At 54.6% G+C, this 24,046-nt stretch overlaps 1 protein-coding gene across 5 annotated transcripts in view; it reads left to right on the top strand.

Moving 5' to 3' along the window:
• Positions 1-24,046, top strand: part of MAD1L1 (mitotic arrest deficient 1 like 1) — a 317,511-nt gene that overhangs the window by 138,977 nt on the left and 154,488 nt on the right. Inside the window, exon 1 of one of the 5 annotated variants that reach the window (XM_042921293.1) lies at positions 14,249-14,271. The exons of the other annotated variants lie outside the window; for them this stretch is intronic. The gene's annotated coding sequence lies outside the window, so the exon portion shown is untranslated. Of the gene's footprint in view, positions 1-14,248; positions 14,272-24,046 lie in introns of those variants that run through there. 5 annotated transcript variants of the gene reach the window in all.

Here is a 24,046-nt window from a genome sequence, read left to right as displayed (position 1 = left end):
GCTCTGAGAAATCCATGTGATGGGGACTGGGAGGCCGCCGCTGTCTTCATTTGCATATTTCATATTTTGCCGGTGAGGTAGTTTTGCACGAATGCTGAGTTTCTAAAGCACAGCATTACAGTACTTTCGGTCTTCCTTCCTGAGGTGTTGGCCCTCCGCTCCGTGTGGCCCCCGGGCGACGGCCTCCCTCTCCCCCCCGGCACCCAGGCCAAGGCGCCCGCAGCCCAGTGCGGCGCTGGCGGAGAGCCCTGAGCGTCCTCGCTGGAAGGAGGCCGTGGTCCCCCAGCTCAGGCCTAAGTGGTGCCGGGAGGCTGGGCGGGCGGTGAGAGGGGCCCCGAGCGCCCCTGGCAGACCTGCGAGGACGCCGTGTCCTCGTTCACGCTTTAAAATCCCCTCTCGTCTTGTGGAGACCTGCTCTCCTTTTAACTCAGTTCCGAAGAAATCCAAATCTTTGAATAACCTTCATCCTGAGTGGAAAGGAAGTTGGCTGCAGGTGGAAATTGGTGGTCACGCTCCGAGACGTGGTTCCCCGCCAGGCGGCCTCTCCAGCGCCACCGCTAAAAATAGCCACGCGTCCTGCTGCTGTCACAGCTGCCTCCAGCGCACTCCTGGTGACCGTTCCAGGGGTACCGAGGCGCCCTCGTCCTCTGCGGGCTGTGCCTGGCTCCCTGGCTGCCCTTGGCCTGCGAGGCCATGTCCGTGTTCCAGGTGCTCCCTGGGTGGCCCCCCGTGGCTGGCCTCTGCCCCTGGCTTGTCCTCCTGTTCGGTGCCCAGAGAGTGGGTCCCGGAAAGCGTCTGTGCCCTTGGTGTTGGGGAGGAACCCCGTGCCCTCTGTCTGGGGGTCCCCACGCCTTCAGTGTCGGGAAGAGACCCCATACCCTCTTTGCAGGGGAGGGAACCCCATGCCCTCTGTCTGGGGGTCCCCACACCTTCAGTGTCGGAGAGGGACCCCACACCCTCTGTCTGGGCGTCCCCATGCCATTAGTGTGAGGGAGGAACCCTGTGCCCTCTTTTGGGGGGTGCCAACACCCTTAGTGTGGGGGAGGGACACCACATCTTCTGTGTGTGTGTGTGTGTGTGTGTGTGTGTGTGTGTGTCCCCACACTCTCAATGTGGGGGAGGGACCCTGTGCCTTCTATTTGTGGGGGAGGGTTCCCATGCCCTCACTTGGTGAGGGGGACCCTGTGCTCTCTGTCTGGGGGCTGGGCCTCCCCTGCCCTCAGCCCCACTGTTCCCTTTGCCAGCCCAGGCTGCCTCCAGGGGCCCCGGGAAGCCAGGCACTCAGCATTCTGTGGGATTCTCTCCAGCACGGGGTAGTTCCTGGCTCCCTGGACTTAACCACGAGCCGTAGCAAAATGTTCAGTGAGGGGGGCACAGCTTGCAGTGGTGGTTTGTCCTGAGGGAGAGTCTGTGGCGCCTGGGACTCCGGCGGGGCGCTGGGACTTTCCTCTCTCTGGGCGTGTGCAGCCACCGTTCTCCTTCTGAGGGAGGGAGCCGACCCTGGCCGGCTGCGCTGTGCCGTTCTCCAGGGACCGGAGGCCCTCTGGGTCTGTGCGCGACCCCAACCTCGGCTGCCCCTGGTGGGTGGGCGCCCAAAGGACGTGTTCCTGGCTGTGTCTGAAGGGAGTCGGTGCCTGGGCTGGGGGCTGGCAGGTGCGCTCTGACTTTCTGTTCTGGGGGCAGAGCCAGGGACTGAGGCTGGGAAGACCCGAGCTGGTGCTAAACCCGGTCATTCAGTGCCTCTGCCCTCAAGCCTCCTTGTCTCTCCGCCGTCTCTTCCTCCCCTGGACGGGGACGAGGGTGTGGAGTGCTGGGGAAGTGTTTGTGACCACAGGTGGCGCACACGTGAGCTCGCGGCTCCCCACCTGCCTGTGGTGCGTGTGACCGTAGACGGTGCGCGTGATCGCAGCGGGTTGTTCACACGTTTGCAGCCAGTGCTGCTCTGATGTGGTGTGTGTTCTTAGAAGTCACCCTGCTCTGCAGGATCACTCGGAAACTTCCCAGGTGACAGACACCCTAGACGTGGGAAAGGAGTCGAACAAGCGGTGGTACAGTGGTGCTCGCTCACACAAAAGCCGTGCCACATGACCCCTCCCCGGGGGTGTGGCCGAGAGGGCCACGCCAGGCCTGGCTGGGCCCGGGGTCCTGCAGGTTCCTGTGCTCTCAGCGGGGGGCGACTTTGCCATCAGAGTCCCCCCGGGCGGCTGCTCGTCCGCGCTCTCTGTGAGAGGCCTCGTGTGCCGTGGGTGAGGTCTGTGGTTGTAAGTAAAGTCTGTTTTAGTAAACGTCTTGTCACACCTCCGGTGTGGGACCTGAACGAGTAAGCGTTCCGTGAATACGAGTGACGGCTGTCGCCCGTCACACTTAACTCATCTTCGTGAACATGGTCATTTTCAAAATTCTTTGAGCTAGGATTTGCAGAATCCCAGTTCCAGGGCGAGCAGTCTGCGGCTGGGGAAAGTGGGAGACGGCTTTTCCCGCTTGTAGTTCAGATGCACCTGACTCTGACCTAGGCTCCTTCCCGTCTGTCGGTCACGCCTCCTCGTGTCAGAAGGGGTGTCAGAGTGCGTGTGTGCAAATGTGTAAGGGTGTGTGTCCGTATGAGCGTGTGTGTTATTGTGTACGTGTGTCATTGTGTGATTTGTGAGTGTGCGTTCATTGTGTGCACAGGTGTGCACCCGCCCGTGGCTGCGTATGTATGTGTGTGCCGTGCGTGAGCGCGTGTGTGTGTGAGTGTGCATGTGTGTTTCCATTATGGAAAGCCGCAGTTGGCTACCTTTCCCACGAGATCCTCACGGAACATTAGGCCCAGTAGGACCGGCCCCAACCATCGTAATAGTTATTAAGTAGCAATAAAGTGGGATCTGTATTTACAGAGCCAGAGTGCACTCAGACTGGAAGTTATTAAATATCATCCATCATCAGATGGAAAACAGTCAAATGCAGGGAGAGCGGTTCAGAGTCCATAATCTTTTGGTTAACTTCGCCCATGAAGACCCAAACTGCCCCTAATAAAGTCCGAGGACCGGGGAGGAAGTTCTTCTGGAGCAGAGCACTCCCAGCGCTGCCGTGGAGTCAGGCCCGTGCCGTGCCGCCGCTCCAGGTTTGCAGCAATCTGCAGGGTGACTGGGTGTCCACTCCGGCTCGGTGCTGCGGCTGTGGGCGGGACACGGGCGTCTCTCGGTCCCTCTCCAGAACGCTGGTTGTCTACCTGTGCCGTAGGCCGTTTCCGTCGTGCGCTGTGTCTGGAGAAGGGGGGACACGTGGCACTGACGTTTGCCTGCGGTGCCTCGGCGGGGAGGGTCCTGGCTGCCGGCTGTCTGCCCGCGACGGCGGTGCTCAGTGAGGAAAAGGGTCTGAGGTGGATCGTGGACCCTCTCCTTGGAGGCCCGCTCCTCAACTGAGTCTCTGCGTCTGTCCACGAGCAGGATGGGTGCACGTGACGGTCATGTCCACGTGAGCGGCCGTGTGGTGTGCCCGGCACGCGGCTTTGTTCCCAGGGGTTCAGGTGGAACTGGTCCAGGATGGAGTTCGTGAAGGTGCACAAGAGTCTCGCGGGGTCCCCGAGGGTCCCGCTCGTCTGTGGCCCGGGGTCCGGTGTTGGCTCCGCGCCTGCCTGGCCACGTGCTGTGAATACGCTGAATCCATTGTGACACTGGCGTGTGGACAGCAGCAGTTTGTGTCTTGTCTGACGTCCAGGGACGTCAGCCCCGGAATCCGTTCCCACAGTTCATGCAGATGCGCTTTCCAGGTACAGGGTCTGATTTCCAGAAGAATGTGAGAGAAGTTGGACGGTTGCTGCATTTGCCCCGGGTGAAGTTTTATTTTCTCTAGACCATCAGTTTCCAGTAAGTTTTACCGTGCTTAGAGGCTTCTTTCCTCGCGGCCTCAAGTGTCCAGCCAAGAAGCGGGGCGGTGCCCTAGCAGAGGGCGGCAGGTGTGACAGGTGCCCCAGGGAGAGAGCATGGACCCCCCCCCCCCCCCCCCGGGCGTCCTGGGCTCACAGAGTCTAGTCCGGGAGTGGGAGAGGGGGTCTGCACTCTCCCGGGCAGCAGAAGGGCAGCCTCCTGGCCCAGCAGCAGATGAATACACACGAGACGCCCGGTCACTCACAGGACCCCCCACGCTGAAGGCGTCGGCAGGTGGGCAGGGGCGTTTCAGCGCCCCGGGGCCTGCCTGTGAACCGCCCGCATCCGAGCACCCTGGGGGGTGTCCGGAGATGCGGACTCTCTGGCTGGGAGTGGGCACATAGCCAGGTGGGGGTGTCCGCCGGACGGAAGTGGGTCCAGCAGCGAGCCCGCCCCCTACCCGCCGGCACCGCAGCTCCTTCCCGTGGTGCAGGACCCTCCACCCAGCGTGGTCTTGGGGGGAGCGTGGGGGCCGGTGGGCTGCATGCCGCGGGCAGTGCCCTCCTGGGTGGGGGTAGTTTGGTCTCCTTTGGGTTCCCCGGGAGGGCAGCGTGGACTTGATTTCTGCTGTGTGCATCCCGTGCCCTCCCAGCTGAGCGCGGGGCCGTGTGGACCGGCCTGAGGAGCCGTGTGCGGTCCCTGGAACAGCCTCCTGTTGCGTCTGGGCGAGGACTGAGCCCTTGGGGCGACACGTCGGCTCCCACTTTGTTCTTCCCTCCCCTTCTTTTGAGGCACTTGGTTGGCCTTTTCCCTGCCCTGGGGCCCGCGAATCCCAATCGGGGACGTCCTCTCTTTGGGGGCTTCCTTGGGGCTCTCCAATAAGCTTTTACAAAGGGCTTTATCCCCAGCTTTACGAAAGTCTCTAAATAAATTAGATCCGTCGGTTAGCCTTTGCCAGTGATTTTTATTATCCTCCGGTTAAAGAAATATTGCTAGTTACGGAAGCGGGATTTATTCTGTGTAAGGCGGTCTCGTTTAGCCACCTGTGAGCCCCTGGAGAAGCAGCTCTGCGTGAACGAGAAGTGCTGGGCGGTCATGAGAACACACGGAGGAGAGGGCCGGTGGCTGCAGGGCTGCGAATGTGTCTCCGGAAGGGGCTTTTCCGTCCGCACGCGGTAACTGGCCTGGAGAGCCTCCTCGCCGGGCCCCGGGTGGAGCCCTGCGCTCTCCCGAGGCCTCCCGTGCCGAGGCCAGACCCACGCCAGGGGCCCGAGCTCCGGGCGAGGAGAGCGGCACAGACGACACGGCGCTTGGGTCGGGGGTCAGTGACCTTCCCCGTCATCACCGGCTCCTGGCGACTCTGCCCTAGGGCCACAGTGCCGCGGAACGGCCTCAGAGGCCTGGGCTCAGGTTCTGTGTGGCTCGGAGCGAGGGGCCTCCCGCCCATGCTGGCGCCACCTCCGCGGGATGCAGGCTCGCGGGACACGGGCCCAGCACGGTGCCGCTCCCGCCTGGAACTCCCTTGTCCACATCGAGGACACGGCAGGAACCTATGATGCTTGTCAGCCTCCTTTCCCGCCGTGCCTGTTGCTCGAGCAGGTGACCTCCGCACGCACGCCACTCTTCTTCCTGGCGGAGCCCGGGGAAGTGAGCAGGAGCGGGCACCGAGCCGGCTGCGGGGCACCAGGACGGGGGCCAGAGCACACGGACAGACCGCCGTGTCGGCCGGGCTGCCCCCCGAATTGTACGTCTTTGTGAGTAAAATCTGGTTCGTTCACCAGTGTCTTTGGGGACCTGGTGCTCATGTTACGGAACCATTTCCGGGCATTTTGCTTCCTCCTACATGTGCCGCGTGGCTTTTTTCTGCCCCTCCCCCATCCCCCCACCCGCCAGAGCTGAAACCTGGACAGAGTGGCGTGGCCCCCCAGAGCCGAGTGTGTGTGTTCGCATGTGGCTCACCCGTCCCATGCGTGTGGCCAGGCCGTGCCCTTAGTGGCCTCCAGCTTGCTGCCGCTGTGGGAGAAACGGCTGGTAGTGGCATCCCCGTGTCCGGTGTCGGAGGGTGGGATGAGTCCGTGAGTCTGCGGAGCCTCGTTGGAGCCACGCGACCGCCCGGAGCGTGTGCTCCCCCCGGATGATCTCCGGCCTGTCCCGCTGTGCTTTCCGCTCAGCCCGTAGCATCTTTGGGCCCCGTGTCCCCCTGTGTACTCCCACACGTCCCTGTACCCGTGCCGCCTGCTGCCGGACCATGGCTAGGGCGCTTGGGTTGGGGGTCACCCCGACTAGGCTAGGGCACTGGCGTCCCGTGTGCTCACAGAGCCGTGTACCACGAGCTTGGCCGGAACCAGTCGCTTTATAGCCCCAAAGCCACGGCCATCTCCCTGTGGCCTGCAGAGTGAGGTGTGTGGCGCGTCCATGGCGGGTCCTCCGGGGCTCGGCGCCTCTCTGCTTCCATAGCCGGGGGACTCTGCATGGTCTCTGTGTGGGCAGGGTGGGCGTCGGCCACCTGGAGCTCGGGGGGGGGGGGGGGGGGCGCCTGGCAAGAGGCCTGGGGCAGAGCTGACCCCTCCCGTTGGGACGTCCGTGCGGACCCTTTGTGCCCATGAGCTGTGTTGGGAGCAGTGCTCAGTGCCCACACCTCTGGCATCTGCCCCGGCGTGGCTCGGTGCAGCAGCCTTCCAGGGCACAGCTGTGTCGCGGCCTTCTGCGGGCCACACCCCCAAATGTCACTGCCGCAGGCCGGTCCTTCCACGCACTCCCCCCCCCAGTGCTGGCCTGGCGAGGGCCTCCTGTCAGAGCAGATTGCCGCCTGGCTTTTCGGAGGATTAAAGTTAATTAAAGGCCTCTTCCTTGTTTTCAGTTCAGTATCCGCCAGCTATTTACATGCTAATACAGGCCCTGCCGAGGAGAGGAGGGAGGCGTGGGCTCCAGGCACCCTCATCCTGCAAGAAAGCAGTGGGAGAGAGCTGAGCTCTCGTTTATGTATTTATATTGTGTCCCTGTGGGTAGTGAGAGGTGTGCGGATTCAAACACATTTGAAAGTCAGCGGCGTGGTTGTTGTGGGTTTTTTTTAATATTTCCCGAAGTGTCCACGAGGCTGACTTGAATTTTCTCCATCAAGGCCGCATCTTACGCCGCATAATTGAATGCATTATGCATGGTAATCTCTTTGCATAAGCAATTTTCGAAAGAAAGAGGATGCAGAAAGTGGGACCAAACTTCCCAAGTGCTGGGCTGTCCTTCCCGGCAGCCTGGCTTCCTTGGTGAGGGGGTTTTTTCCGCCCAACCGGGCAGCGGCAGCGGGTGGCTGCGTCCTCTGGCTCTGCTGCTGCTCTCCGGAAGAGACGGCGTGGAGCCAGTGGGGCCTGCGGAAGGGACCGCGGGATGTGCTTTGGCTGCAGTGGTCCCGCGGCCCGGCCGGGGAGTCTTAGGTGGGTGGGCGAGGGGGGTGTTCTTCTTTCTCTGTAACGGCGTCCTCCCCAGCAGGCCAACGGGCCGTTTTCTCCCGGCCTTCGTGGGAGTGGGGGGGCGGGCTCACCTTTCTCTGGCTGGAGCCTAGCCGGCTGGACGTGGGGAGCTTTGGTGGCTCGTTGGTCGGGGTGGGGGGTGCCCAGCGTGAGTTTCTCCTTCCGCTTTCCCTCCACCTCGGCCGCCCTGGTGAGAGCCGGCATCTTTGCAGCTGGGAAGCGGCGCCCTTTGGTCGGAGTCCTTCCTTCCTCAGGCGGAGAGGGCTTAGTGGCCCGTCACTGAAGCTAGACATCTGCCTGGTTTCTAAAGCGAGCTTCTGAGGGCAGTGTCTGCTGTAGCGCTCAGCACCTAGGGCTGCTGACCACGTTTAAAGCGCAGCTAACGCTCCTGTTTCTAGGAAGATGGAACAGACGTAGTTTTTTTTTCCTTTTGCTAAGTACAGCTAACAACCCTGGGCGTTATGTATGAAACAAACATAAAAAGCTCAGAAAGGTGGTGGCTGGGGGCTTGGGGACGCTGGGAGCAGCATGGGGTGAGTTCCCTGGGCCTGTCACACAGGTGGAGCCGGAGAAGCCGACAGTCCAGAAACGGCAGGGGGCCCCGAGGAAAGTCTGGGGCTCTGAGGGACCTGTCAGGCCACAGCTGGAAATGCAGTTACGTATGCAGAGGCAGTGGCTGAGCTCAGTCGTGGAATGGAGGGGACAGTAGAGACAGAGCAGCGGGAACCCCCCAGTGTGGGCGACAGAGAGAAATACGTGCGGAGAAAAATGGCAGTGCCTCGGGGACCAGTGGGATCTTAACAGAAGCTCTCACTCAGGCTGATGTCTTCCGGGTCCCAGGAGAGGAGAGGCGGGGCTGACAGGGAGGCTCTGGTGGCCGGTGCGTCTCTTGACTCAGGACAGGTCTGTCCAGGCTTTTTATTTCTTCTTAAGTCAGCTTCGATAGTCTTTGGGAATCTGTCCGTTTCAGGGCATTTGATTTTTGGCATCTTGTTGATAGTATTCCTTTATAATTCTGTTTATTTCCATGAGGTCGGTGGTGGTGCCTCTGTCATTTCTCATTTCGGTAATCTCAATCTTTTCAGTTTTTTCCTAGATTTGTCTAGCTAAAGGTTTATCAGTTTTATTCATCTTTTCAAAGACCCAGGCTCTGGCCCAGCCGATTTTCTCCATTGGTTTCTATACTCTTTTTTGTTTATTTCTGCCCTCATCTTTGTTATTTCCATTCTTTGGCCTGCTTTGGGTCTACCGATTTTTGAGAAGGACACAGAAGCAGTTCGGTGGAAGAAAGATGACCTTTTCAGCAGATCCATCTGGAGCATTCGGACACCCATAAACAAAAAAAGTGAACCTCACGCTTCATACAAAAATTAACCACAAAACTAAACGTAGAACACAAATGTGCAAAAGTCTTATTACAAAGTAAGAGAAGATCTTCAGGGTTTAGGCAAAGCGTTCTCAGACTTGACACCGAAAATAGGATCTGCAAAAGGAAAAATTGATGAATGGGATTTGGTAAAAACTGAATGCCCGTGCTCTGTGAGAGATTCTGGTTAGAATGGAAAAGACGGGGTACAGCCTGAGAGCATGTTTGCAAACCGTGTATGTGACAAAAGACTATTATCTGGGATGTGTAAAGAACTTTCAACGCCCAACAGCAGCAAAGACCTAATTAGAAAATGGGCGTGCACAGATGGCAGACGGGCACCGGGAGAGACGCTCGGCATCGTTAGCCGGTAGGGAAATGCACGTAAAACCACCGTAAGGTATCACCGCACACCTCAGAACGGTTCAAATAAAAAACGGCGACAATACCAAGTGCTACCGAGGACGCGGAGAAACGATCTCTTATCCATCGCTGGCGGGAACGTGAACTGGCGCAGCCCTCTGCGCTATAATGTCACCGTTTGTTAACAGCTGAACTGCGGTGACCAGATGGCCCAGCACTTGCACTCTGGGCATTTATCCTGAAGAAATAAAGCTTATGTCCACACAAAAAGCCATATAAAATTGCTTCTAGCAGCTTTATGTGTAATTGCCCAAATTGGAGAGAACGGCGATGTCCTCCAGGGGTGGATGCTTAAACATGGCTGCACAGTCACCGGTGTCGAGTTGGTTCGGCCCACCTGACCTCCCTCCAGCTCCTCCGAGCTACCACGTTTCCTTCTCTCCTCCGCCGTCCCTGGGCGTTTCCACGCTCAGATGCTGGCATGGGTCGTTGGCTTCCCTGTGGCCTTGCCCCTTCCGGGGCTCCAAGTCCTCATGGAACGGCCCCAGTCCGTGTTGAGAGTGGGTCCGGGGGAGTCCCGTTAGCTCACTGGGCTTCAGGCTGATGTGTCTGGAGGTGCCTTGTAACCCCCAGCCCCTTTAAAACGTACGGCAACTTCTTCTTTCCTGGATTATAATGCTGTACGTTGTGGAGCACTTGGAAACTGCTGGAAAGTATAAAGAAGACATTTTAAAAGTTCTTGATTTCTTTACCTGGAGATAGCACTGAAATCATGTTTGCAGGTTTCTTTCATTTCTCTCGCCTTCTCCCCTCATCCATCCATCCATCCACTCATCCATCTGTCCGTCCGTCCGTCATCCATCCATCCGTGCATTCATTCATCCGTCTACTCATCCACTTGTCCATCCATCCACCCACCCACCCACCCACCCATCTAGCCACCCACCTATCCATCCTTCCATCCACCCATCCGTCCATCATCCATCCACCCATCTGTCCATCATCCACCCATCCGTCCATCATCCATCCACCCATCTGTCCATCATCCACCCATCCGTCCATCATCCATCCACCCATCTGTCCATCATCCACCCAGCCGTCCATCATCCATCCATCCATCCGTCCATCCATCCATCCATCCATCCATCCATCACTGGCTGACGACCATAGTGCCAGGTGCTGTGGGATCAGCCATGTTCACATAACTGTTCCAGGTATTAAGAGAACGGGCATGAAGAGGACAGACAAGACCTGTGCGTGTCCTGTGTTTGTCACTTAACGTTTATTGGGACAGATCTTCAGGTTATTAAGCAGTTTTTGAGAATAAGGCCCTCAGTGGCTATATAATGTTCTTTTGTACGGTTGTCTCGGAATTAAGCTTCTTGTTGGAAATTTAGATTATTCTTAATTTTGCCTTAGTTTTGCTAGCGTGAGCAGCATCCTCGGATGTGGCTCTTGGCCGTATCTCTGACTCGTTTCGTGAGACGTGTGTGGGAGCCTCGCATTCCTGGGCGCGGGGTAGGGACACTTGCTGGCTCAGCAGACATCCCCTCTGGCAGGTGTGCCCCATCCGCACTGAGTAGCAGCGTTTCATTTCCTACCACTTTGGGTGCGAAACGGATCTTGCCGGGTTTACATGGCATACACGCCCGACACCGCGTTCAGCCCACTCCCGTCTCTGACGACACTGTTTTCCAGAGGAGGGAGGAGGTTGCCGGGGTTCAGTAACTTGCCAGGAAGCGTTGCCAGGAAGTGGGAGAGCCAGATTCGCAGCCCGAGTCCAGTCCCTCTGCAAAGGGAAGGCAGCAGAGAAGCAGGAAGTTAAGCGCGTGAAGAGTTTGAAGTCAGGTTTGCGCAGTCGTTATCCTGCGGCTGCTCCTCCGTGCCACCAAGAGACTCCGTGGACATGTTAAGTGTCTGTGCCACGTCGGACGTTTGTCGCTGTTTGAACCGCGTAGCCTTTTGTCTCTGGAGGAGCCAGTGCCGAGGGGCCGCAGGCCACGGGGAGCCATCGGTCGGGTCCCTTTGGGGCCCCCGGGCCTGGGGCCTGGAGGGTGCTCCGGCCCGGTCTGCGGGGCCGCCCAGCGGTCCTGGGGCCGGGAGGCTGCTGCTGTGAGCACAGGGCGGGCGGCCTCTGTTTTTCTCTTCTCCCTCTGACCCCCGCTTGGGGATCCCCGGCGCTTGTGTCCGCCGTCCCACGGGGTGCCCCTGTTTTCCCCACAAAGGGAAGTGTGAGTCTGTCGGTTTTCTCCTTGCAGGCCTTCTCCATTCTGTGGCAGATTTGTCCCTCAAGCCTCAGTTGAGTTGGGGTGAGAGCAGCTTTTGTCCCCGAGTCCTCCAGCCCTGCCGTCCTGTTCAGTGTCAGGTGGGTCTGGAGGGGACGAGATGGCAGCTGGGTCCCCCTCCCCTCCCCCTTCCCCGGGCTCGGAGGGCATTCACACGCAGAGGCCTTGGCAGAGCTGTCCCCTCCAGGACCAGTGCTGCTTTGAGCCTCCTCAGCCAGTGGAGGGACGGGGCTGAAGCCGGGAGTGGGCGTCGGGTTCGTGGGTACCTCGAGTGGGGGCAGCTCAGTGTGCACACAGAGCCACGCATTCGGGTCCTCTCCAGGCCCAGGTCAGGAAGCTGTCACGTGTGCGTTAGAGTCAGGGGCCCGAGTGCCCTTGGCTGCGGGCCCCCGTGGGGCCTGACTGCTCCCTCGGTCCCGAGTGCCGGCACGGGCCACGGGGCCACGGCCGCGGCTGACCCCTTCCCCTGGAGCCTGGGAAGGGCCTGGAGGAGCCAGGGCAGAAGGGATGCCTTCCCAGCCCTCACAAGTCTATGGGCCACACACTCAGGGCTGCCGAAGGGGCATTCAGGCAGGTGGCCCGGCCCGAGGGGCCCGTGGTCCCTAGACCCCAAGGATCGTGCACTGGGAGGGCCGGGCACAGAGCCCTTTTGCCGAGTACTGTGATTGGCTCAGCAAATATATTTTTAACATCTTTCCTTGCCAAGTGTTGTCTTGGGTGTTGAGAATTCAGCAGTGAAAGGGAAAGAACGTCTCACCTGCTCTGTGGGAGCTTTGCGGTGTGGTCAGGGAGGCAGAATCATGACCTAAATAGGAAGGTGTGATGATGGCTGGAGGGTGGACCACAGAGTGTGGCCAGAGACTCCCGAGCAGGCCCCTATCCTGGGACAACGCCCCCATGCCCTGAGAGGGTCCCCCAGCAGGCCTCCCATCCTGGGACACACCCCCCCCCCCAAAAACAGCAGGCCTCCCCTCCTGGGACAACCCCCCTCCCCACCAGCAGGCCTCCCCTCTTGGGACACCCCCCCCTCCACCAGCAGGCCCCTGTCCTGGGACAACCCCCCCATGCCCTGAGAGGGTCCCCCAGCAGGCCTCCCGTCCTAGGACACCCCCCTGCCCCCCCCAGCAGACCTCCTCTCCTGGGACAGCCCCCCTCCCACCAGCAGGCCTCCCCTCCTGGGACACGTCCCCCCCACCCCGACCAGCAGGCCTCCCCTCCTGGGACAACCCCCCATGCTCCGAGTGGGTCCCCCAGCAGGTCCCAGTTCTGGGACAACACCCGCCTTCCCCAGCAGGTCCCAGTTCTGGGACACCCCCCTGCCCCCTGGCAGGCCCCTGTCCAGTGGGTAGCTTGGGAAGGGCGTCCTTGAGGGGCTGTGTTTGTTCTGAGTGGGGAGGTTGAGTGGGTATAACCAGCTGTGTGTTCTGGTTTTTAGTGGGCAGGACATTCCGAGAATGGGGGGGGGGGGGGCGGGGACAGTGATAATAAGCTGAAATTTAAAAGTTGATGGTATGAGTTTTAAATAAACGATCTTATTTGGTCCTAAAAATAAGCCCGTGGTAGGAAATTTCTGGTCTTTTCGCGGTTGACCCAGCTGAGGCCCAGACCGGCTCTGCCTCTTGCTTGTGCCTCCACTGCTGCTGATCGGGGCCTGGGGTCCAGGCGTCTGGCGCTAACATGGCGGCGTGAAGTGCGGAAAGCGCGCCTTCTCGTCCGTTGCCGTCCCCTGGCCCCGTGGTTGGCAGTCGGTGACGTCTGTTGGGTGAGTGAAAGTGGCCGAGCTGGGGTGTGAACCGTCCGCTGTCCTGGACCCCGCGGAGGTGTCCGCAGGCGTGTGCTGAGACCCCGACGCGTGTGAGAGCAGTGGCTCTGTGACCCCCCGAGGACCCAGGTGTGGGGGTGTGCCCGTGCACGCAAGTGCCGGTGCGGGTGGAAGGTGGGACTTGGACAGTCGGTGTCCTTCTGTGCTGCTCTCGCGCCCCGTGTGCCGCCGTGGGGTCCCTCCAGGGGTGCCCCTGCCCCCCCCCCCAACCTCCCCCACGCTGTCTTCATCCCTTCTGGGTTCTTGTGGCATTCACCTCCTGTCCCCTCCGGGGCTGAGTCTGGGAGAGCGGGGCTCCCTCCGGGGCTGGCCTGACCCCAGATTGGCGCGTGCGACACCGGACAGAACTTTCTGTGTGGGACACGAAGCAGCAGCCTCCCTTGACCTCACTGGGGATGCCTCCCATTTGGTCAGTCATCGTGCTCGGAGCCCATCTTGTCTGGGTTTCTGCCTGGTCAGCAGAGCAACGGTCAGCTCCATGAGGACAAAGCCTGTCTGGTGCCTGACCTTCCAGCTTGAGAAGAGCCTTCTTAAATTAGAGCTATTTGGGTCACGTCCTGCGTCCCGGAAACTCCGGCTTTGCGTGCTTTGGTGAGTGGTGAAGGCCTTGGGGTCACCGTTGCCGGTGACGTTTTGCACTCTGCGATCCCAGGGACGCGGGCCAGGAGCCGTCCCGGACCCGGGTTTATAAAGCACGTCTCCATCCCGGTGTCCGTGTCGCCTTTGGTACGACAACCGAGCGTCGGGCTCCTGCTTCTCGCCGAGCCGGGTTCAGACCTCGGCTCAGTCTGCAAGTCACTGAACTCGAGAAGCCTGTTTCCTCCTCTGAGAGAGTGAGCGCCTGCCTCCCGTTTGCTCTGAAAGTGGGTTGATCGGCTGGTTCATTCGTGCTTCGGTTGAGCAGATACTCACTGAACGCCTGTTGGGTTCCGGGCGCTGGGTTCTCCGCGGTGAAGAGCAGGCACAGTGAGCCATGGCGTGGAGATGGCCTTGCTGGGCGCCTCGCACGCAGGGAGCACGCTGGAGCTCGGCTGCCTGTGCCCTGCCCTTCCAGGGAAGAAAGGCAGGCCCGTCTAATTCGGCCTCGCGGTGCGGGGGCCCCTCTGATCCAGGCCTCGCGGTGCGGTGCGGGGGGAGCAGGCTGGGAGGGGGAGGGGGCTCCTCTGGCCGTGGGGAGCCGGCCTGGACCCCGGGAGGGGATTTGGGATAGAGAAGTGTGAGATCCGGGTGAAATCGCTTTGGGGAGTCTCCCTTGATCCCTGCTCCTTCCCACAGGGGCGCCGCAGAGCTTTTCATCAGCAGGTTGAAATGCCGGTGAGGGTCCTGTGCAGCAGGCGCCAGCCCAGGGCCGTCGGGAGGAGCACGATGACCCCCCGGGCACCTCCAGGCCCGGTGGCCGTCCCCGTGTCGGGCCCGCTCTGGAGCGCTCCGTCAGCGCGGCCCTGCCATCCTGGGCGGCCGGGGGACCCTGTATGGGAGCCGTGAGGAGTGAAGGCGGCCGGGAAGGCAGTTGGGCCCAGAGGCGGGGAAGGCGTGTTGTCAGGGGCTGACGCTGCGCCCCGGGACGGCACTGCGGCGGCCCTGGACCCGGGAGGACCCGAGGCCCCCAGCAAGCTGCTGGGGGCCGGGCCCGGGGCCTTCCCGCTCCCCTCTGGTCAGACGGTGACAGTGGCGCGGGGCACTGTGGGCCAGCTTTTCCGTGGAGGCGGCTGTGTCCTCGCTGGTCCGTGGCGCTCCACCTCCCAGACGGAGAGCCGTGTGTCACCAGCTCCAGAAAGCTCTCCTCTCCCGCCGTGCTCCCTCCGAGCCACGCCGTCCTGTTTCTAGCACCACAGCCCTGCCTTCCCTGTTTGTAAGTTGTGTGTAAATGGAATTGTACGACGTGTCGTCTTTTGTATTTGCTTTCTTTTGCTCAAAACCACGTTTCTGTGGGCAGTTACTTCTTCTGTGTTTTACGAGTGGAGTAGAGCATAGTGTGCTTTTTTATGCATTCACACGTAACGTTGAGTTTCTTCGTTTCTTGGTGCGTGTGAATGTCGGGGTGAACATTCTCGTCTTTTGTTGCACGGAGATCTGCGTTTGTGTCCGGGCACCCGGGAGCACAGCCGCCCCACCACGGGCACGTCCGTGGGGTCCCAGCCGCCCAGCTGCTGGCGTCAGTGCGCACAGCACCCTGGGGCTCCAGAGCCGCTCGCGCTGGAGGCTGTTCCAGGGTGGGTGGTGGGACCTCCTCGTGTCTCGAGTTTGCATTTCCCAGGGTGTGGATGGGGACGACACCCCTTTGCGTGATTACCGGGCGTGTGGGGCTCGCTCTGGTGAGGCCCCTGGCACATCCGTGGTCTCGTTTTCTCCCTTCTGCCGTTTTCTTTATGACCCGTACGAATTCTGCACGGATTCTGCACACCAGCCTTTTCTCAGCTGTTTGCGTTACAGATGCCTTCTCTCTGAGTCAGGTTTTCACTCTCTGCAACTTAAAAGAAGGTCTTAACTTTAATGCCATCTAATTTATCCACGTGAACCTTCCTTGATGGTTATCATCTCCTGTGCCCTCTTTAGGAAACCGTCGTCTGCCCCACAGTTACCGACGTATGCTTCAGTGTTATCCTCTCTATCGTTTGGCCTTTCCACACTTAACCTCCCCACGTGAAGCTTAATGTGCCACGGCGGGCTCTGCCCCCCCCCCCCCACAATGGCGTTTATCGAGACCCTTCCTTTCTCACTGCCTGCTGGGCTGCTTATGTGGTGAAATCAGAGTGCACATCTGCACTGGTCTGTTTCTCTCTCTTTTTACCCAGACCACACTGCCTTAGTCACTGGGACTCTCCTCAGCCCTGCTACCTGATAGAGCCAGCACCCCCTCCCCAGCCGCCTCGCCTGGAGGTGACCCTTTACGTTTGCATGTTGAGTTTGGACTCCAGTCTGTCCATTTCTACGGTAAACCCGCCGAGCTGTCTGTTGGGACTGCACTGATTAAGTGCCATCTTGGTAAGAGTGCATCCGATCCGTGAACGTGGCGCGTGCTTCTGTGTTTTTAGGGCATCTTTGTTTTTTCTCTGTTTTATAAGGTTTTCTAGGTGGACGTCTCATAGGTTTGTATTGTTGTGTTTTTTTGTTTGTTTGTTTGACAGTGTAGATGGCATCTTTTCTAAAGTGTAATTTTACAACTATTTGTTGCTGGCACATAGAGATGGAATTAAAGTTTGATTATTGACTTTGATCCAGCAACATTCTAAACTTATTTTAATAAGTTCTCTGTGGATTCCATTGGATTTTCTGTGTCACCTGCTCATAATAGTTTTTAATTCTTTCCAGTCACCTTTGTGGCTCTTCTGGCCTTATTCTGCTGCTCATCACCTCCAACACTGTTCTGGACAGAAGCGTTTTGGTAGCTGGTGAAGGAAAATTGTCACACTTCGCTGTTGCAGGCCATGGTGAAGCTCCCTTCCAAGTCCTCATTTGCTAAGAGGGTTTTTGTTTATTGTTTTCATCATGAATAGATGTTGAATTTTAATCAAAGGCTTTTTCTGGATATACTGAGCTGATCATACGATTTTTCTTTACTCCATTAATGTGGAAAATTAAATTAATTGATTTTCAAATGTTAAACCAAACGTGCTTTTCAGGGATAAGCAAACCTGACTATGGCTTTTCCTTCCTAAGTAATGTTTAGTTTGGTTTGCTAATGAGTAGGTTGGAGATTTTGCCTCTGTGTTTATGAGAGATTTCGATGATTAATTTCCATTTCTTTTTAAGTTTATTTTTTTGAGTTTATTTTTGAGAGAGAGACGGAGACAGAGAGTGAATACGCAGGGGAGGGACAGAGAGAGGTGGGGAAAGAGAGAATCCCAAGCTGGCTTTGCGGTGCCAGTGCAGAGCCCGACATGGGGCTTGAACTCGTGAACCATAAATGAGATCGTGACCTGAGCCGAAATCAAGACCTGCCTGAGCCACCCAGGAAGGTGCCTCTTAATTTTCATTTCTTATAATGTCCTCATCAAGTTTTGCTGTCATGGTTTTTCTGAATTTATAGAACGAGTCAGGGAGTTCTCTTTCTCTTCTCTGTAACGGTATGTATGAGATCGGGGGTATTTCCTCAAGTGTTGGGTAAATTTCAGCAGTGAAGGCATCTGGGCCTGTGGGGTTTCTGGGTTGGAAAGATTTTAAATTGGGGCTTTGATTTCTTTCAACAGCTTTGAAGTCATTTGAATTTTGTTTCTGGGTGACCAGTCGTCTCCATGACCTACAGCTGCGTCCTCTTGTTCAGTCTGGTTGTTTGGTTACGTATTTGCTCGCTCTCAAGCTGTCTCATCACGTTTATCCGTTTTAGTAGTCACTGGAATGAACCAACTTGTAGCATTCTTGATTCTGTACCATGTGTATTCTGTTTCATTAATTTCTATTTTCATATTTTTTCCTTTTCCTTTTTAATTTGTTCTAACTTTTGAGCTATGTAGATGATCGGTTTTTAACTTTCTTCTCTGTGTTCTGGGCTATAAACATAGATGCCTGCTGTAGTTCTGATATCATTGTATTTTTCTCATCATTCATTTCAAAATATTCAGTTTCAATTGTGATTTAAAAAAAAAATTTTAATGTTTATTTATTTTTGAGAGAGAGAGAGAGAGAGAGAGAGCGAGCATGAGTGGGGAAGGAGCAGAGAGAGGAGACACAGAATCAGAAGCAGGCTCTAGGCTCCGAGCTCTCAGCACAGAGCCTGATGTGGGGCTCAAACCCGCAAACCATGAGATTGTGACCTGAGCCGAAGTCGGATGCTTAACCGACTGAGCCACCCAGGTGCCCCTCGATTGTGATTTTTATTTTGACCACGAGGTTATTTAGAAATAAATTTCTCAATTTCCAACATTTTGTGAACACCTCGTTATTTATTTATAGCCCAATATCATTGTTTTCTGAGCCCATACCTCATACCAGTCCTTTGAAATTTGCTGAGACTTGCTGGAGGGACCGCGTAGAAGTCAGCGTTTGTGACCGGCCCGTGCACACTTCAGAGTGACACGTGTTCCGCACTGGCTGCATGCGGTGCCTTATCAACGCCGTGGATCGGTTGCTAATCGTGCCGTTCAAATTTTCCGTGTTCCCAGTGAGGTTTCCCTCTTTTTCTCTCTGATCCTGAGGGAGTTGTGTTGGACTATCCCAGCTTGACTCTCAGTTTGTCTGTTTCTCCTTTTAATCTGGTCAGTTACGGCATGTCTTCTGGCACTGCCTTATTAGGCCCATATAGGCTGCAAACAACTATCTTCCTGGTCCATTTAGCCTTTTGTTGTTATGAAATAGTCTTCTTAGATACTTTTGATCCCTGAATCTCCTTTGTGTGATATCAAGACAGATCCCTCCACTTGCGTTTGTATAGCATTTGTGCCTTTCACGTTCTCAGGTTTTACTTGGAGTCTTTGTTCCTTATTTTATTATGATATCGCTCCTGCACAGGTTAGGCTTTGTATTTTATTCAGTCTGAAAATCTTTATTTTTTTTAGTTGAAATATTTTAGTTGTAATTAACGATAAGTTTGTTTTGAAATTAACCGTCTTTTTATTTGCCTTCTGCTGGTCTTTTTTTTTTTTTTTTTTTTTAATTAATACCTGTCGCAGACTAAACCATTTCCCCCTGGTTATCTTGTAGTAGCATATGCTTTAGTGTAATTTTTAGGGGCTATTTTGGTAATTATAACATAGATTCTTTATCAAAGTCTAATAAAACTGAATACTTCTCTCTCTCCTGGACAATTCAAGGAACCTTAAAACATGACATCTGTTGACCTTTTTGCTTTACATATAGACTATTGTTATGTTCTTTACACACACACACACACACACACACACACACACACAGCTGAGAAGCTATTGTTGTTACTTTTTTTTAATGTTTTGCTTATTTGTTTTGAGAGAGCGTGTGGAGGCACGTGGGGTGGGGACAGAGAGTCTTAAGCAGGCTTTGCGCCTGACGCAGGGCACCGTCTCCCGAGCCGCGAGACCTTGACCTGAGCCGAGATCAAGTCTTCTTTCTCTGTTCACCTATCAGTGGATGCTTGGGCTGCTTCCGTATCTGGGCTGTTGTAGACAATGCAGTAAACGTAGGGGTGCATGTATCCTTTGTAATTAGTGTTTTCGTATTCATTGGGTAAATACCCAGTTGTGAAATTCCTGTCTGTGGTCATACTAGTTTCAATTTTTTGAGGAACCTCCATTCTGTTTCCACAGTGGCCGCACCAGTTTGCATTCCCACCGGCAAAGGAAGGGGATTTCCCTTTCTCTGCATCCTCACCAATACTTGCTGTCTCCTGTGTTGTTGATTTTAGCCACCGTGACAGGTGTGAGAGCGTATCTCGTTGTAGTTTTGATTTGCATTTCCCTGATGATGAGTGACGTTGAGCATCTTTTCATGTGTTTGTTGGCCATCTGGATGTCTCCTTTGGAGAAATGTCTGTCCGTGTTTTCTGCCCATTTTTAATTGGATTATTTGTTTCTTGAGTGCCGAGTTGCGTAAGTTCGTTATATATTTTGGATATTAACCCGTTATCAGATACATCATTTGCAAATATCTTCTCCCATTCTGTAGGTTATCTTTTAGTTTTGTTGACTGTCTCCTTCCTCTGGGCAGAAGCTTTTTATTATGATGTAGTCCAAATAGGTAATTTTGCCTTTCCTTCCCTTGTCTCAGGAGACACGTCTAGAAAAAAGTTACTACAGCCGATGCCAAGGAGGTTGCTACCTGTGTTCTCCTCTAGGAGTTCATGGGTTCAAGTCTCACATTTAAGATCCTTAATCTATTTTGAGGTTATTTTTGTGTGTGGTGTAAGAAAGTGGTCCGATTTCATTCTTTTGCATGTGATCGTCCAGTTTGTTACTGGGGTCTTTGTGTGTTCATTCACATTTACGCGTGTTTGTTGGTTACCCGCCAGCCTCTCTAGGCATCCATCTGGATCACTTACCTTCTGCTTGCGGCACACCCTTCAGTAAGTATTTCCTTCGGTATGGATCTGATGCTGAGGGATTACCTCAGTTTTTCCTAGCGTGACACTGTATTCATTACACGTTCACTTCTAAAGAATACTTTGCTGGGGAACACCTGAGTGACTCAGTCGATTGAGGGTCTGACTCTTGATTTTGGCTCAGGTCACGATCTCGTGGTTTGTGGGATCAAGCCCCACGTCGGGCTCTGTGCTGACAGTGTGGAGCCTTCTTGGGACTCTGCCCGTCTTTCTCAAAATAAGTAGATAAACTTAAAAAAAAAAAAATTCTTTTGCCGGGTATGGAATTCTCGGTTGGCCACCCACGCCCTTTGAGCCTGTACTTGTGCTGCCTTTTGACTTGCACCGGGTGAGCTCATGAGTAAGTCACCCCCTTCCTGGGGCCAGTCCCTTGTCCGCTTTCTCCTCTCCAGCTCTTTGTACTTTTTTTTTCCTTTGGAACAGTTTTGGGTCTACAAAAAAGTGGAGAACACGGTACAGAGATGGCTTTTGTATTATTTCCCCCACCCCACAGTTTCGCCTAACACTAACATCCTGAATTTTCCCGGGGCATGTCTGACACGATGAATACACCAGTATGGGTACGTTATCTCTAATTAACGGCCATGGTTTATGGTAAGGTTGACTCTTGTGCGGGTCTGTGAGCTTTGGCAAATACATGTTATTTATGCTGACACGTAAATATCACTTGCGAACATGTATGTATGATTGTTTCTGTCTTCTGCAAGAGATTTTAAGGAGTTGGTATCATTCCTTGATTAAATAGTTGGTGGAATTCACCAGGGAAACCACTGGAGTCTGGTGCCTTCTTTTTAGGAAGGTTATTATCAATTCAACTTCATTCAATAGACAGAAGCCAACTCAGATTTTCTGTTTCTCTTCTTGCAAATTGCGATCATTTGTGCCTTTTAAGGATTTGGTCCATTACACATAAGTTACGAAGTTTTGGGGCACGGATTTGTTCCTAATAATCTTACTCTTTTTCACGTTACTGGGATTGATAGTGATGACCTTTCTCTCACATCCAATGTTAGCAATTTGTGTCTTTTCTGTTTTGTCTCGTCTTCTCTGGTTGTGACGCGGTCAGCACGTTAGAGGCTTTTCAACGTCGTTGATCTTCTCAAAGAACCAACTTTTGGTTTTGTTGATTTTTCTCAATTGTTTTCCTGTTTTCAATTTCACTGATTTCTGTTCTAATTTTCATCATTTCTTTTCTTTTGCTCGGTTTAGGCTTACATTACTCTTCTTTCTTTCGTTTTCTAAGACAGAAGCTTTGATGATTGATTTTAGATTTCTTTCCTAAAATAGCATTCAGTGCTATCCATTCCCTCGAAGCCCTGCTTTTGCTACACGTTGTGATAAGTTGGTTTTCATTTCATCTTGTTAAAAATACTGTCCTATTTCTCTTAGGATTTCTGTGACCCGTGTGTTATTTAGATAAGCGTTGCTTAATCTCTAAATATTTTGGGATTTTCCAGCCATCTTTCTATTACTGATTTCCAGTTTAATTCTAGAGTGCTCTGAAAGCTTACTTGGTGTGATTTCTGCCCTTTTCAGTGTGTTTAGTTGTGTTTTACGGCCCAGAGTGTGGTCTGTCTTGGTGAATGTTCCACGCGAGCTGGAGAGGAATGTGTGTCCTACCGTTGGCGTATGAAGTATTTTATCAATGTCAATTAGATCCAGTTGATTGATGGTGCTATTTGGTTCAACTACATCCTTACTGATTTTCTGCCTCCTGGATCTGTCAATTACTGATGGAGGGCACGGAAGTCTCCAGCTACACCAGGAGACATGTCTGTTTCTCCTTGAAGTTTTATCAGTTTTGCCTCACGTATTTTGACCCTCTATTGAAAGGTGCATACGTGTTTAGGATTGGTAAATCTTTGGGGGAATGTTGACCCCTTTATCATTATGTAGTCCCCCTCTTATCTCCATAGGCGTTTCTGTGTCCTGAGGTCTGCTTGGCCCAAGATTGGTAAAGCTTCCCCTTCAGCTTTGCTGTCTTTTGACTGAGGTTAGCATGACATATCTTTCTCCACCCTTTAACTTTTCTGTCTGTGTTTTTATATGTGCAGTAGGTTTTTTATAGACATAAAATTGGACCCGTTCTAATCCACGTTGACGGTATCTTCCGGTTGGCGTGTTTAGATCGCTCGCAGTGATACCGAGGCACTTTGGCCGCTGTGATGTGGTTCGCATTTTCCACGTGGACACTTGTTCTTTGGTCCTTTTGGACTCTTCTGTGTCGAGGTGCCTTGTTTGGTTTTAGCCGAGCATTTCATGGGACTCTGTTTTTCTCTCGTTTTCTCTGGTAACTCATGAGTTACGGGTCTTAAGTCCTGTGTTGTCATGCTCACCCCAGAACTGGCAGCTTGGCGGAAGTCTGAGTCCATCCTTAGACGGTACTGTCCCCCCGCACAGGTAGCGCGGTGCCTTGCACCAGGTGTCCCAAGTCCCCTCCCCCCATCCCTTATGACAGCGCTGGTCTCCTGAGGCCTTGCTAACCCTGCTCCTGTGAGCATAGTCTCTTAGAGCAGGTAAGACCCGGAAGGTGAGAGACTGCTTGCCCCTCACCTGCTCCTTCTCCGAAGCTCTGCCTTTCTTTACACCGATCCGACTTCGGACTGCTACGCACCTTTTAATACTTCTTGTGGGGCAGGTGTACCCCGACGCATCCCGCGTGCTGTTTTTGTCTGAGGATGCCTTTATTTCCCCTCTGCTTCTGAAGGGTGATTTCACTGGATGCAGAGTTCTGGGCAAGGCAGGTTTTTCTCTGCTCAAGTAGACGTCCCTCCCCGCCCCGGCCCCGGCCCCGGCCCCGGCCCCGGCCCCGGCCCCGGCCCCGGTCCCGGTCTCTCACGTGCTGCCTGCCTCTGGTGGGATTTCTCTGTCTTCGGTTTCAGGGTTTGAGTATGATTTGCCGGGTGTAGGTTTTTTGGTGTTTATCTTGCTTGTGGTCCTCTGAGCTCCCTGGACCTGGGGTTGGGTGGTGTTCTGGAAAGTCTCCCATTCAGAGGGGTGTTTCCTTTGCTCCCGGTGTCATGGTGCAGAGCCCACCCCTGTCGTAACTGGCCCTCGTTCTGCGGCGCAGCTTTCCTCATCATTTCTTTCTCTGCGTCTCAGTTGGGGAAGTTTCTGTTGACACGTGTCTGTCTTCGTTTTGTCGTACCCATTTTTGCCCCATCTTTGCCTGTGTTGTTTTATTCTTTTTCTTATTTTTGACTTGGTTGCTGGCTCATTAATTTTCAGCTTTCAGCTTTTCTAATATAGACACTGAATTTATAAGTTTCCTGCTGTGTTCTTTTTTCTTGCATCTTTTTCCCTCCCTTTTATATTTTTCTCGGTTTCTTCTCTTTTAGAGGTTCCTGGGCATATTTAATAGACTGGGTAAACTATCTTTATCCCTTTGGGAGCAATTTAAGGCTCCAGGCCTCCCTTAAATGCTTTTATTATATGTTCTATTCTTTTCCCCCTGAATTTCTATTTTTAATTGGTATTTTTTCAGTAGAGAAGTTGAGAAGTCATGAAATCCTGAACGAGTAGGCAGTAAGAAGTTCACCTGTCCCTGCCCCGTCTGCCCAACCCCCCCCCCCCCCCCCCCCGAACACCTGCCTGGAGGCAGCCAGGGGTCTGGTTCGGCTTGCACAGGCCGCGTGGGTGTGGGTGTGTGCACACGCGAATGGTTTACTCTCGTATCTCCTTAAGAAAAGTGTCGTGCCCCGCACCTCCTCTGCAGCCTTAGCGTCTCGTAGGTATTTAAGTATCTAGTGTTGGTCGCCGCTCATTTCTTGTTAGTGGGTGACGAGCAGGTTCATTCTGCCTTTTCCTCCCCCACCCATGAGTCAGGCGCCCTGCGATCTCACAGTTATGGCTGTGGTAGCACGTGCCGCTAGTGCGTCGCTCGTGT

This window comes from Panthera leo, chromosome E3, assembly GCF_018350215.1.
Source record: "Panthera leo isolate Ple1 chromosome E3, P.leo_Ple1_pat1.1, whole genome shotgun sequence".
Lineage (NCBI taxonomy): Eukaryota > Metazoa > Chordata > Mammalia > Carnivora > Felidae > Panthera > Panthera leo.
This window is presented reverse-complemented; position numbering and strand designations above follow the sequence as displayed.